Genomic DNA, 16304 nt, shown 5'->3' on the forward strand with positions numbered 1-16304 from the left:
TCATCCTTTCGGGATTCTTCAGTGCAGAGTGTCACGATTACTACCAGTCGAACGATTCGAACCCCGCGACACGAGACATCTCTGGCTCGATTAGCGGAGGCCGTATCCATTCGGCTACCATTAATCATGTGAAATAGCGTTGAATTTTAAACATTTTAATTTAAATGTTCATTACGTCAGACAGACAGTGATCAAATCGTTATACGATGATCTACGCATAAGAGCTAAATTGACCGACTTTTTAATTCAACAGAAAGTGCTCAACGATAAGAAACGTATTTCTTAAAGGGGCTGTCATAATTATTTTTTTACTATAATAATTAAATACCTACAGACACTAGTGTTTCATCCTTTCGGGATTCTTCAGTGCAGGGTATTATTCTTAAAAACAGTAATCTACGGACACTCGTGTTTCGGAGTTCTACTCCTCTTCAGCGTAGCTTAACTGTTGGTAGGATCCTACCAACAGTTAAGCTACGCTGAAGAGGAGTAGGACTCCGAAACATGAGTGTCTGTAGATTACTGTTTTTAAGAATAATAAATAAATAAATAAATAAATAATATGTCCAAATAAAAAATGGGCGACTTTCTAAGAAAAACACCGGTACTCCAAGGCGGAGACATAAACATTACTATCGTTTAAAAAATCAAAACAAAAATCATATAATCAAGAATATAATATATATATATATATATATATATATATATATATATATATATATATATATATATATCTTTCATTCAACTTTCATGCTTATACTCTTTTTATAATATCTTAATAATAATTTAATTGTCAGCATGAATCTTAGCACGTTCTCTAAAATGTCACCTTAGAGTCTGGGCTACTATATACAAAAATTTACTGTTAGAATTCTAATTTACACTTCTGAGACGGTTAACTATGTGTTTATTTTTATTATTAATTTCGCTACTTATCAAGACCAAGGGCTATTTAAGTATAAATGTTAATGAGATGGGCATGATATTCATCTGAAAGATGTGAAACACTATGAAAACATTAACATTGAGTACTACATTTATAAAGTGATCCATGAAAAGAATTTGTTGCCATTAGATTTCAAGATGAACCAGTAGGCTAAGGCGTTTCACAGGCAAAATAATTTTCTTAATTTGGGGTATTTATACTAATTTTAGCATTGCATGTAAGTAAATGATAGTGTTGTTACTAGAAATGCATTTGTTTGAAATTCCATTATGCTGCACAAGCATCCAAAAAGCTGCTAGTGCACTCCAGCTGTACTAAGAAAATAACCTGGCATGCGGTGCAGCATCATATAGTATTGAAATGAAGTTATTAGGCAGGTAGAAAATTCTGGAGCCGATAGGTGACTGATCAAAAGTTATTTGACGAAGGTTATTGTCCTCAGATGAAGAAATAGCACTGAAATATTCAACATAAATCACCCTGACATGCCTTCACTAAGAAGGAAAACAATGCGAATTTATCAGTTTGCAACTATGCCTAAAGAAAGGTAAGGTAGGGATATCTATGACATGTGAAGTATCTACATACCTGCAAGCCCAAAGATTGAGCAACTGACTAAACGTGAATATGGGAGAGTGGTTCACAGCTTGAAGTTGAAGTCAGTAGTGCAAACTTAACATTAAAAGGCAACATGAATTAGAACAAATACATTGAAGACATTGCCAATACTGCCGCAAAGAAGATGAACTACCTCTATCATGCTACAAAATTATTCATATCAGAGAGCATCTTATATCTTTACAAAGTTACAATTCACCCATGCATGGAGTATTGTTACTACATCTAGGTTAGTGCATCTACCACTAGCCTCTCTCACTCTAAAACAGAGTCCGAAAAAAAGTCTTAAATCTAATAGATTCCACACTATCAGCCAAGCGCTAACCTCTGTTCCATAGCTGTAATGTTACATCTGTTTACTTTGATGGGATGTGTTTGGATGAAATAGCACTTGTGCCCCCTTGACAAACATACTTCTGATTAACATGATAAGCAGTAAAATCTCACCCCTTAACTATTGAGGTTTCTAGATGACAGAAAGCCTTCTATTCTAATAGTTTCTTCCCTTGAACTGCTGGACTTTGGAATTCCCTGTCTCCTGCTTCTCTTACTGTATTCACAGAAGTTTAAATGTTATGTGAACAAACATTTCGCTGCTCAACTCCTCATAGACAAAATTCCAAATAGTAGCCCGTTACATTTCAAGTGGCAATATGTCTTGTTTCAGGTGAATAAGAATAAAAACAAAAGTGTGCACTTTTTAAAGCATCGATCTTTACTGCTTGCATGTGCATATATGCAATATTAGGCATATAAAGTGCATGTGTGTATGCAATTTTGCATCTTACTCCAAAATCTCTACCTCTGCTAATGTCTCCATATATAGGCATTACATATGTAATTCAGCAATGAAAAGAAGAGTATGCTGCAGTATGAAAAAAAATCACCTTTGTGAAAAGGTTTCCAGTCACAATCACAATAAGTGGGGCATTAGGAAAAAAAATAAATATGAAAATTATTATTGAAGACAAAAAATTCCAGAATAAAAAATATCTAAACTTACATAAGATAAAATTATGATAATTAATACCGAAGACAAGAAATTTTATCATAAAAGTATATGTCTACACGTTTATAAAAATTATTTTCTGATAGGGGGCTGCATGAAAAAAGTTCAAATGAGGAAAAGAAATGCTAACTTGAGCTGCGGTCTTATTTAATCATCATGTTTTGGGGGTAGAATTAGAGAATTCAAATGTGCTTACTTCATCTTGTAAGAAACTTTTTTAGTGTATTTTATCTATAGGGTGCAAAACAACTAAAAAGTCACCATCTTGGTTTGAGTACTATTGTTGCCACTGATGAGAGCTGAGATTGATCTACTACTCGTTTTTATCTGGAATAAATTCAATTCCAATATGATGCTGTCAGAAATGATCTTTGAACAAAATAAGGAGTTTAGAAAGGAAAGAAATTCAAAATGTAAACAAAAAGCATGAATTTAAAAAGAAACCGATTTTCCTTACGGGAGGGGAAAGAAATAAGGAAATCTTGGACTACCAAAATCATCCATATATTATTTTAATTGGAATTCATTATTGAGATGAGTATTATTTATATTAATTCATTTATTGTATATAATATATATACCATTCGGTACGGACCCGACCATGGAAGATCAGATAATAAATAAACATGTTTATAAGATCAAAAAATCCAACCTTGATCGCCCTTCGGAGATAGAGACGTTGAATCTCTCTGGTTCCAGATGAGCATTGTCTGAAGATAGCAGTTTCAATCCCACCCAAAGCCGGCCAGAGGCTTACTTGACCAAAACGGGGTGAAATAACAACAACTACGGATGGCAGTGATTGCTGAGAATGCAGTTAGGAGAGTCGAAGTTCCTATCCGTCACGGTTACCACCTGACGAAGGCCAGAGGAATAGTTGTTTGAAACGTTGTGAAACAAAAATTAATAAAGATGAGAATAATAGTCCGCAATAAATAAATTAATACAAAATCATTCAATTATATGGGGCAAGGCCAACAAAAAAAAAATCTATTATTCATTTCCTTTTTTTTATGTCTATGCCACTGATCTGAGGGGAAGAAAAATATTTATTCTGGTATGATAGTATTTGAGCACTATAAATTCTCAAAGCGACCATCTTTTTCTTAAGGCTATGTGGGGAAGGATGCCATAAGGAGAAATGTATAAAAAGTGCAGACATCTTTAATTTTGGAGAATTAACTTTAGATTTAACAGTGGACATAAACTGTGCTAACTTATATCCTATCCATATACATTTTTTTAGAACCTTGCTTTTAAACATATCCCTATTTTATATATTTTTAAATAGTCATTGTTGTAGGATTCAATTATGGTGTCTAACTTGTTAAACACAAAGTCAATATAGTAATTTATAAAAAATAGTCGATGTTATTTGATACAGATTCGAAATCGTTTGGTTCAGTTGCTGACCTTACAAGAATGCCTAATCAGGTTACTACTCAAACATTGATGACCTGAGGTTGAGGAATAACCCAGCAAATCTTGTTTCTCTGATTATGCTGGTCGGGTGTGGACATTACATTGAAGTAGGATAACAGCTCAGCAGACTAAGTTAGTCTTTGGAACGATAAATAGATCACAAGTGTTGGGTCAGAAAAAAGAGATGTCGATTACTGAACTTGGCTTGAGAGTGATGACTAGGATGTGATTGTGGAGTCAAATGATGTTTATGCTGGTTGAGTCAATGGCTGGACAAGGGGAAGTAGCTAACAATCAAAGTTATCAGAGCATCATCAGAGCCAAGATTACAGTTGAGCAGAGTAGCCAGAAGATCAAGAGGAACAACAGACTGAGTTCATGGCATTAGTCAACAGTCAGATTTGTTGGCTAGTGAATTTTTCCCAAACTACAAGAAGCATCCTATTTCCAGATGAAGAAATAAATCGAGCTTGTTATCAGTTACAAACTGATAAGGAGGAATTGATGGAGTTCCTGGAAGCAACAGGTACTTCACTTTTAAAATATTTTATTTCCAGAAAATATTTTAAAATTTACACTTACATTTACAATAAGTTAGGCATAAGGCCATCAAAAGTGTGGGGAAAAGTGGGGGAGGGTTATTGGTCATCTTTTGTTCTAAATTGATAAAAATGTCTATCCTATGACATTTTTGAATTTTTGAGATGAGTATTGGTTATTTGTGTTTTTTGAATTCATCGGACTACTGTTCTAATCTCGAATGTGATTTTCACAACATTTCAGGTAGCATGCTCTTGTTCTGTGCGAATTACTTAGGACATCTATTCAGTCATGGCACATAGCTTAAAGAAAAAATATTTTTTCAAACGAAACCATGCTTATATATCTAAGTAATGCTAAAACCCTGCTAATCTTGCTTGGTTTATTGCTTGCATGCATGCTGGATGGGTTAGGTAGGAGATAGCAAATAAGACAATATGTGGTGGGAAGAGAAGCAAATCTATATATTAATACCGTAATTCGCTTCGACCGATATCATCCTAACATCCCTTAAAAATAAAATTGGAATAATAATTTTTTTGGAATAATAAAACAAAAAAAAAATTGGTGTCGCTGATAGGAAAATCCTAGCCGCATTCTGATTGGATGAGGAAAACGCTAGCCACATCCTGATTGGATAAAGAAATCTTGCTTAGCAATGAAAACTTTTTTTAAAAAATGGCGGTTTTTTGTTCAAATGGGTTACATTTTATGTATGTATTAATGTTTATTCATAAAAACTTATAAAAAATATTTTTTAAAAATCCAATTGTTTACAGGAGGATTCTATTGTGTAAACTTTAAATGAACGTAATAAATTCTTTGTAAAAATAAAATTATTTGTTTTTGTGTGACCTTACAAAAAGACTCTTGTTTTTGTTTTTTTTTACCTATTTCATATGAATGACTGCACAGTAAAAATAATTTAATTAAAACAAAAATCTTTATCTTATTTCAAATTATTTAATCAAGTAAAAATTCCATTTATTACTTGATTACTAAAGTAAAAAAAAAAAAAAAAAAAAATGGTGATTTTACAACTGACTTTTTTGGGGGGAAAAGACGGGTAAAACAGATTATTAGACCCTAAAATTAAATTAATCCATAAAAAGCTTAGATGATAATTAAAAATTAAAATTATTATTTGTTTATTGTGTGACTTTAATAAAGGACTCGTAATAAATTCTTACTGCTATATTTATATTTTACGACTGAGCTACGCCAGGCGTCCCTGCTAACTTAAATACTTTTGTAGTTTTAACAAAAGAGATACAATAATATCAGGGTATCTCTATTTACACTGAACATCCAAAGAATGCTAACATCAATATATTACATATGAAAGAGTTCGCTGTGGAGGTTATTTCTTTTTGATTCAATTTTAAGGTATTCGGACAACATCTGACCTATTTTCATTCTGAGCATGCTTTTTAAAGTTTTTGTAACAGGAATTCATGGCAGGGTTCTAATGCAGAAGGGCTAGATAATCCCTGCCCCGTCATTCTTATATATTCATCAAACAGATAGCGCCCCCTTCTCTGAACGTCCATGCTTTGAAACATGAACGAATGTAAAACAGAAAAATAACCCTAGCGCATCATCTATATATTAATACGATAGCGTGTGTGTTAGTTTGTGTGTCATGCTTACATCTTTTTTCTTCAGAGTGACTGTTGTTTAATTGTTATGACCTTCCGTTCTTGTAATAAATAATTTTACCAAGAATTCTTCATAAGTTTTGGTTTCGGTTTCAATTATAGCTGAAACAACTCAAATTAAATATTCTCTCTCTCTTTCTTTTCTTCATAAGTTTTGGTTTCGGTTCAAGCTGATGCACCCAAGTCATATGGATATATTTTTATTTTTAAAACTTTATAATTTTTTTTTTTTTTTACATTTCCACCCCAAACAAAGCACAGTGACACTTTGATGTAGGGGGTTACTATCGGGGACATAAGTTGCAGAAATACTATGTAGGGAGTTGAGCAGCAAGATGTCTGTTTACATTACACTTGAACTTCTGCATGTCAGTATAGTTGGGGAAGCAGGAACCCGGAATGAAATTCCAAAGTCTAGCAGTTCTGGGGAAGAAACTATTAGAATAGAAGGTTTTCTTACATCTAGGGATCTCTACTGTGTAGGGGTGGGACTTTGCTGCTTGTCGGATTAGTCAAGATTGTTTATGTTGAGGGGCTACAAGGGCTTGTATGAGAATCGAAAATTGACTCTATAATAATATATACAAAATTTACATAAATCAAAATATCTTATTTAAGTGCATTTTATGACTGGGCTATGCCGGGCATTCCTGCTAGCTTAGATAAATACTTTTGCAGTTTTAACAAAAGAGATACAATAATATCAGGGCATCTCCATTTATGCTGAACATCCACAGAATGCTAACATCAATACATACATATGAAAGAATACGCCGTGGAATTTCCACAGATCCCGCTAGTATTTAATAATATATATAACAAATACTGACCCAATGGTTTGTGAGTGGTTTAATATATTATTAAATCTCTCTCTCTCTCTCTCTCTCTCTCTCTCTCTCTCTCTCTCTCTCTCTCTCTCCTTTCTTTAGCTTTTTCTTTTAATTATTCATGGCATTCACCTTCTTTGCCTTTTATTTATCTTTGCATTTTAGGATGTCATTTAGTGTTGCGCAGTGGAAACATAAGTAAGATTCATAGGGTTTTGGTAGTAATGAGCTTATTTAAAAATAAACGTTCAGAGTATATTGATTAGAATGAAATATATGAAATATATTTTGTGGGATTCAATATTTTGTTTCTTTATTTTTCAAACATTCACTGAAATATCTGCTCTAGTTCACAGAAAACCTGTGGTGTAAGGATTGGTTCTACATTCCGTTTTAGTAATAAAAAAGTGAAACTAGAAAGAAGGGCGAAAGTTATCTCACTTGGAGATATTTTGTTTTAATGAAAAAAGGTGTTGTTGGTACAATATCGGAAACTCTTAATTCCCCCCCTCCCACACATAATTGTAAATTCAAAATCGAGGCTATTTTTTTTTTTTTTTTTTTTTTGTTAAATTTTAAAGTGTTCGAACAACATCTGACCATCTTTCATTTTGAGCATGCTTTTTAAACCTTTCGTAACAGGACCTCATGGCAAGGTTCTAATGCAGAAGAGCTAGACAATAATCGCCGCCCCCTCATTCTTATATATTCATCAAATAGATATATAGATAGAATATTCTCTGAACGTCCATGCTTTGAAACATGAACGGATGTGAAACAGCAAAATAATCCTATCTATTCTCTAGCACATCATCTATATAATTAATATTAATATATGATAATATTGTGTTATTTTTTGTATCATGCTTATATCCGTGTTGTTTAATTGTTATCTACTTCCATTTCTTGTCATAAATATTTTTATCAATAATTCTTCATAAGTTTTGGTTTCGGTTTTGATTATAACTGATGGCACTCCAGTAATCTATTTTTTTTTTTTTTTATCTTTTGTAACCGGAGCTCATGGCAGGGTTCTAATGCAGTTTTGGTTTCGGTTTTGATTATAACCGATGGAACACTCCAGTAATCTATTTTTTTTTTTTTAATCTTTTGTAACCGGAGCTCATGGCAGGGTTCTAATGCAGTTTTGGTTTCGGTTTTTATTATAACCGATGGAACTCTCCAGTAATCTATTTTTTTTTTTTTTTTTTAAATCTTTTGTAACCGGAGCTCATGGCAGGGTTCTAATGTAGTTTTGGTTTCGGTTTTGATTATAACTGATGACACTCCAGTAATCTATTTTTTTTTTTTAATCTTTTGTAACCGGAGCTCATGGCAGGGTTCTAATGCAGTTTTGGTTTCGGTTTTGATTATAACCGATGGAACTCTCCAGTAATCTATTTTTTTTTTTTTTTTTAAATCTTTTGTAACCGGAGCACATGGCAGGGTTCTAATGTAGTTTTGGTTTCGGTTTTGATTATAACTGAGGACACTCCAGTAATCTATTTTTTTTTTTAATCTTTTGTAACCGGAGCTCATGGCAGGGTTCTAATGCAGTTTTGGTTACGGTTTTGATTATAACTGATGGAACACTCCAGTAATCTATTTTTTTTTTTTTTAATCTTTTGTAACCGGAGCTCATGGCAGGGTTCTAATGCAGTTTTGGTTTCGGTTTTGATTATAACTGATGACACTCCAGTAATCTATTTTTTTTTTTTAATCTTTTGTAACCGGAGCTCATGGCAGGGTTCTAATGTAGTTTTGGTTTCGGTTTTGATTATAACTGATGGAACACTCCAGTAATCTATTTTTTTTTTTTTAATCTTTTGTAACCGGAGCTCATGGCAGGGTTCTAATGCAGTTTTGGTTTCGGTTTTGATTATAACCGATGGAACTCTCCAGTAATCTATTTTTTTTTTTTTTTAAATCTTTTGTAACCGGAGCTCATGGCAGGGTTCTAATGTAGTTTTGGTTCCGGTTTTGATTATAACTGATGGAACACTCCAGTAATCTATTTTTTTTTTTTAATCTTTTGTAACCGGAGCTCATGGCAGGGTTCTAATGCAGTTTTGGTTTCGGTTTTGATTATAACTGATGACACTCCAGTAATCTATTTTTTTTTTAATCTTTTGTAACCGGAGCTCATGGCAGGGTTCTAATGCAGTTTTGGTTTCGGTTTTGATTATAACTGATGGAACTCTCCAGTAATCTATTTTTTTTTTTTTTAAATCTTTTGTAACCGGAGCTCATGTCAGGGTTCTAATGCGGTTTTGGTTTTGATTATAACTGATGAACTCCAGTAATCTATTTTTTTTTTTTTAATCTTTTGTAACCGGATCTCATGGCAGGGTTCTAATGCAGTTTTGGTTTCGGTTTTGATTATAACTGATCCTATGTTTTATTTTGTGTGTCATGCATACATCTTTTTTCTTCAGAGTTACTGTCGTTTAAATTGTTATGCCCTTTCATTTCTTGTAATAAATAATTTTACCAAGAATTCTTTATGAGTTTAAGTTTCGGTTTCAATTATAGCTGAGGGAATTCAAGTTATATATATATATATATATATATATATATATATATATATATTTTCCTTCATAAGTTTTGATTTCAGTTCAAACTGATGCAGCCAAATCATTTCAGATATATATCCTTAAAAAAGTCGTCTGACGAAAACGCTTCGGGTTTTGTTATATTTCATGATTCTTTTAATCATCTTATTTATTTTATCCAATTGTATACTTATAATATATAATTTTCCTGTTTTTTTCTATTTCTCCCCTTTTATTTTAGTCGATTTAACATCCGAATATGGTCCATTTCTTCTTCATTATTTTAAAATTTTTCCATTCATTTTCGTAGTCTAGTGGAGGATGCCCTTTTCTTTTCCCTGCAACCGCTTTCTCACAGAAGAGACATTGCAAGTCTGTCTCTGCTTTATCATTATTTTCATGGCAAGTGGTCGTCTGGGCTCCAATCTATGCCCCCCCCTCGCCTAACTTTCATGAAAAACACTCATCTAGCTGAAACACTATCAATAATTTCCCCCGCTTTTTATCTGTGCCTAAACCTAAACGTAAATTCCATGAAGAAAGCTTTTTTTTCTTAGGGCCTGTGGAACTCTTCTATTTCCCTGCTTTCCAGCTGACTACAATATGGTCGTCTTCAAGTCCAACATAAACAAATTCTTGATGAGCGCTCACTTCAAGTAATCTAATTTACCAAATTTCCACTACTAAAGATTACTAAGCTAAGATATTGTCCCATTGACTACTGTACACTCATGAACCCTTATCCTCGACAGGCCTCCAGCCTTGATAAGTGGTGACTCCTTTGTAAAAAAAAAAAGAAATGCTTCTCTACTGTCACCTCACTGCTGTTATTGTCATTACTACTGCCGGAACAGGTGCATGATCAAATTTAGGTCGGGCCATGTAATTACATAAAAATAAATATTCAGTTTTTACATTATTTTTTTAATGAACCAAAAGATGAATTCCCTTTTTAAATTTTTTTTTACAGTGTAGAATCCGCACAAGATGCAATTCTCTATCTATATCAGAGCCAGGTACGTCCAAGGATGGAGTACTGTTGCCACATCTGGGCAGGAGCTGCTAGAAAGGACTTATCCTACCTTGATAGAGTTCAAAATAGACTTCGTAGCCTCGTAGGGGATTTCCTTTTCTCTTCCCTGCAGCCTCTTTCTCACAGAAGAAATATTGCGAATTTGTCTCTGCTTTATCGTTATTTTCATGGTAAGTGCTTGGCTGAGCTCCAATCTATGGTCCCCCTCGCCAAACTTTCACAAGAAACACCCGTCTAGCAGAAAACACTATCAATAATTTCCCCCACTCTTTATCTGTACCTAAACCTAAACGTAGATTCCATAAGCAAAGCTTCTTTATTAGAACTACACGCCTATGGAATTGTCTTCCGTTTTCCTGCTTTCCAACTGATTACAATGTGGTTATCTTCAAGTCTAACGTAAACAAGTTTTTGATGAGCCATTCCATATAAGTTAACAAATTCACCAAATTTCCATTACTAACGATTACTATATTGTCCAATTTTTAACCCTTCTCCTCGAGTTCCCTCAAGGCCTTGATAAGTGGTGATGCCCATATAAAAAAAAAAAAGAACATAGACTAAAATGTCCTTATATTCAACGATAAAAAACTTCCCACTGGAGACAAAATCTTATGGAAGGCATCACTTCATAAAACACTGTTCTACCTCCTCCTGCTGACCAGCAGACTCTTGTTAGATTTAAAATTAATCGTACAAATTATTTTATCAAAACACAATGATAAAAGATTTGGTAATTAAAAGTAGGAAGGAATAATATTTCATATCATTAATATTAATTATTCACATGATAGATTGAAAATATTTAAAATGTTTGTTTTTTTCTTTATCTAAAAAGATTGAAATTAGTTATCATTTTATGTTATTTATTTTTTTTAGATATCTACACTTGTATTCTGATGACCTCAAGATAAACGTTAGCGCAGTAATCACATGCTTTCTAATTTTAAGTACACATTTCAGTTTGATAAAATTATTTTTATAAACCACGGGATATTATCGAACAAAGCTCAAAGGAATATATTTATATTGTTTAATCATCGCAGATTAGATTTTCATTTCATTATCTACTACTTAAGGAATAAATGGGGACCCTTTTTGTGGAAATTTTTATTTAAAAAAGGATTTAGAGAAAAGAAACCTAAACATTTTGCCACATTAGTTTTATTTTTCAATTTGATGTTTTATTTTCATTGGCTGAAGTTTGTAGTATCATTCTTCATGCTTTTTGAGGCTTGGCATTGGGCAATTGGCATGTAAAAAAAAAGTTCAATTCCAGCAGTCCTTAAAGGTTTTTGAGCACTCTTGCTAATAAAAAGTAATGCAATGTTTTTTTTTTTTCAAGACAGGTTTTAATTTCAAGATTTTGAATTTATTTGAAGAATTCAAAGTTAATAACTGAAAGAATAGCTTTCTTTCATAACAATATATTCAAAGATGCAGTGTATTGACTTCCTTATTTTAAGCGTAATGCTTATTTGTACCTTATTAAAATTTGTTGCCCTTTTCATCTTCTTTTTGATCAATTCATTTATCTTTTGAAATAGTGTTGACCCCTACTGTTCATCTCTTTTTGAAGAAGCAAGAAAATCCCAAAAATAAAATCTCCCTTTATTAGAATTCTTCACTAATGTCACTCCAGAAATAGAACCAGAGCTTCATCAACCAGCATGAAGCTAAGATGCATAAAAATACAACAAAACAACATATGAATAGGACACCACATGATTTCTCTTAATTCTTGATTACAGTTTTGCCTTTTTTTTTTTTTACATCTGCTAATACAAATGTGGCAGAAAAAATATTGAAGAAAATTTCAAAACCTAACTCAATCCATTCAATTTACCCCTCAAAGCACCAGAAAAAATGTTAAAGCATATTAGTGTTAAATACACACTTTTTCTTTTTTTTTTTAGTATATATAGATAATGAAAAGACAATTAGGATATACAATACATTATCATTCACAGACATGGAAAAAAATAGCTACAGTGCTTTTATTTACAAGTTCTTACAATTTATTGATGGTAAAAAAGATTAGTCCATAAACGATACATCTTCGACAACAGAAATCAGAAAGGAGAAACATTCTTAACAAATTGTGGTCTGAAATGCTAACAAAGGCAAAATGAATTACTCTTCTGTGATTAAACACTTAAAAATTGTTACACATCTGTTTTTGTGCAGCCTGTAGAGTCCTATGCAGACAAAAAGAATGAGAAAAACAAAATGTCCGCCTTTTCTTTTTATATGCTTGCGATATTGTCACTAAATATACAAATAAGACACTTCTGATTGGATACACTGAGTTTTGACAACAGAGTGTTAAGTTTTCACAGCAGAGCATTGAGATTTGAAGTAGCAAGTTTTTGGCAACAGTGTGTTGAATTTGACTACACATGTAATGCTGCTGCATGCGCCGGGTAATATCAATTCACCTTGCTTATGAGCTAAGAGTTAGGTGGGGTGTAAGTTTAAGAGAGACCAAATTGTGAAGAAAAGAATCAATATGTTTTTATTGATGATATGATAGGAAAAAAAGTAATTTCTAAGCAAAGTAAAGTCGATATTGGCACCAAGGAACATAATTTGACATCCATGAAGATATCGGTAGTATACAACGTTTTTTATGGTAAGTGGCAGCCCATCTTGTGGGTGATAAGCATTAATTTGAAAGATGGAAAGACCTCTCCCTAGCATAGTTGATGATAAAGTTTCTTTGAAAAAAAAAGAACTTTGAGAGAAAGAAAAAGGAAAAATAGAATTAAAGAGAGATATAGTTTAAGAGAGAGGAAAATATAAGGGATTCAGAAGAAAAAAGAAAAGAGAATAGAAAGACAATAGAATGGAAAAGGTTAATTTCCAAATGATAGAGGAGGAAATGCTAATCTCAAGGAGATGGTGATTGGAATTAGGATTCCATAAAAAAAAAAAAACATTGGGTTTGGTAAATGAAGAAATTTGCCAGCTGGCCATTGAAGAGTACACACCTCAGGTTTAGGCTTTCGTCCAGGGCTAGATAACCTCCTAAAAAGAGCTAAATTAAAAAGAACTTCCTCCTCTGACTGAGTAGCTGTCTCAACGAATCTAAATGAAAACATCCTGCATCTTGAAGCAGTTAAGAACCCCAAGAAATAACTTTCCTTTGCTGAAGTATTTTATGAATAACTATTCTCGTTTATAAGAAAATGATTTCTGAGTTATTATTGAATTGCTATGATTTGAAAACCCAGTTATTTACAGCATAAACACCACAACCAGTCATTCATCAAAGCACCTATGAGAAGAACTGAAACCACAGCATCTGATGATGAACAGCCAGCCAGCGAACCAAAGGTATTGCTACATGAACTTAGGGTCATGCGCATTTTCTGTGTTCTCTGAGCACCAGAGTGGTAGTTACAGTGACAAGTAAGTGTCTGGTTACATTTTGAAGTGTCCATTACTAGACTTAGGGTTAGCTATTGCATTTAATAACTGGAGATGGCCTTGTTACATGAAGCAAGATTGAGTAAACAGACCATCCCACCAGAGGACATGTCCATGTGTTTATGGGCCAACCCGAGGAACTGTGTTACATTTTATGTTGCCGTAGACTCAGGCTTTTCCATTTCTGTGAGAAATGCACGAACGAGTGACCATAAACACATTGTTTTAAGTGCCTGGAACAGTTTTTCTTGGGGAAAAAAAAAAAAATCGAAAAAATAAAAAGCACAGAAAAATAAAAATTAAAAGGAAAAGAACGATTGAAAAGAAAGAAATTATTGAAAAGGAAAAAAGATCCAAAGAGAGCAAAGTTAAAATCATAGCCAGCTTGTTACTACAAGTGCAGAAAAGTATAAGACAGCAGAAACAGAAGCAGACAAGAACAACGAGAAAAGAGGTAAGGGCATACTTTTTTTTTTTGTTGGTTCCCCATTGTTTTCACTCATTTTTTTAGGTGCTGATGTCAGAGTGGTTTTCTTCATTAAGTCTACTGTAATGAATGTTTTGTTTTAAGAAACGAGGTAGGATTTAAGCAGTAATTTTGTTGAAAACAAAAAAAGTTGAAAGAAGAAATTATTATTATTATTATTATTACTATTATGCCCCCCCCTCAGATATGAGGGTAACTAATTTAAAGTTGGCATTGATAATGAAAAAAATGGTGTATGGATTAATGGAGACGGTTCTATTAACCTCCAGGGGAGCTGCAGGACGTGTCTTGGAGTCTGTTGAAGTTACGTACCACAGCAGGCTTGAGCTACATGAACTGTTACATAATTAACAGCGTGTTGGTGAGCTGGGGCTGCGTAAAATAGATGGTGACAGTTTGGAATTGAAGGAATGGCAGGGCACATGTTCCCCAAAAGGGATGAAAAAAATTTGTGAATCTCCAAGCATAGCAGGGCTGGCTTCAAGCAGGGAAAGAGATATAGATTGGTAAAGGGAAGTCAATCTGGAGCACAGACATAAGTTCTGGTGATCAAGTGTGGGTGAATGCATGATGTATGGGAGAGTCCCTCACCCATTATGGCGAGTAGTAAACCATTGAGTTAGATAAAAGGGCAGGCAAAGGGGATCAAAGGATGATGATTGAAACCCCGAGTGTCAGCCCTCGTTTTGAATTTTTAAATAGGGAGAGAAATCAATTGTTGCAATTAATTTAGAAAAGAGATTAAGAATTATGAATTCTTTATTTTCTTTTTAAAAGAAAAAAAGAGAGAAAGAAAAAATAAACGGAATAGAAAGAGAGCAACAGTATTTGTTTAAGTTTTAAGAAAAGGAAAAAAAGACAGAAAGCAGAAACGAGTAAAGAAAAAAAAAGAGAAGGAAAGAGGGCGACAGTTGACAGTTTTAAAAAGAAAAAAGTGTCATTTGTTTTTCATAATTTCTGAGATTTAAGGTAAAAACAAAATGTGTGATTTTTTTCATATATTTTTTTGTTATAGTCTATTGTTGACTGGCGCGTCATAGATTTGTATGGGTGTTGTCAAGAGATAGTGAGAATAAAGAAGGAATTTCACAAAGTTCCTAGCTATTTCGGAAAGTGCCGTGGTTGGTGGGCATCATGTATTGGTGAATTGAAATGCAAAGTTATGTCTTTCTGATTTTTATAATGTTTATAGATTAAGGTATTGCATTCTCAATTTTTAGATATTTTTGTATTCAAGCACATTGGAGTTGTAGTTAATGACATTGACGTGCTCCAGCACATTGTTTGTATTTGAAACTGACCGTACTATTGGTAACTTGAATTTTTCATAACAGATGGATAGACTGTCACCGAATTGGTTTACAGATAGAAAGATAAGTGTGGAAATGCGATGTGACTGTGCCACGTTTGGTTGGAATCATTACAGTCACCAGAATACCGCATTTACTGTTTCCATTTTGTTGACTTTAGACGTCCACACAAAGATTAAGTGAGATCTTTTTAAGATAATGATTTGAAAGGATCACCTTAGAAGGGAGTAATTAGATCTCTGGATTAACAGTCAATTAGTTATGTTGAGATACAGTGTTTGAAAAAAGAGTTATAAGGGATTAACCACGCTAGAGATGAGTAAGGGTCTTTGAGTCTCCATATGAACTATGAGATGAAAGATTTTATTATGATCGGTTGACTCGGTGTACTGGAAAATGTGTGTGAGAGAGGTATTCCTGGAAACGTTTGTCGATGCTCGTGGGAGAGAAGGGTTGGATCACCCATTTGACAA

Source organism: Euprymna scolopes, chromosome 5 (assembly GCF_053919585.1).
Source record: "Euprymna scolopes isolate OS-2025 chromosome 5, ASM5391958v1, whole genome shotgun sequence".
NCBI lineage: Eukaryota > Metazoa > Mollusca > Cephalopoda > Sepiida > Sepiolidae > Euprymna > Euprymna scolopes.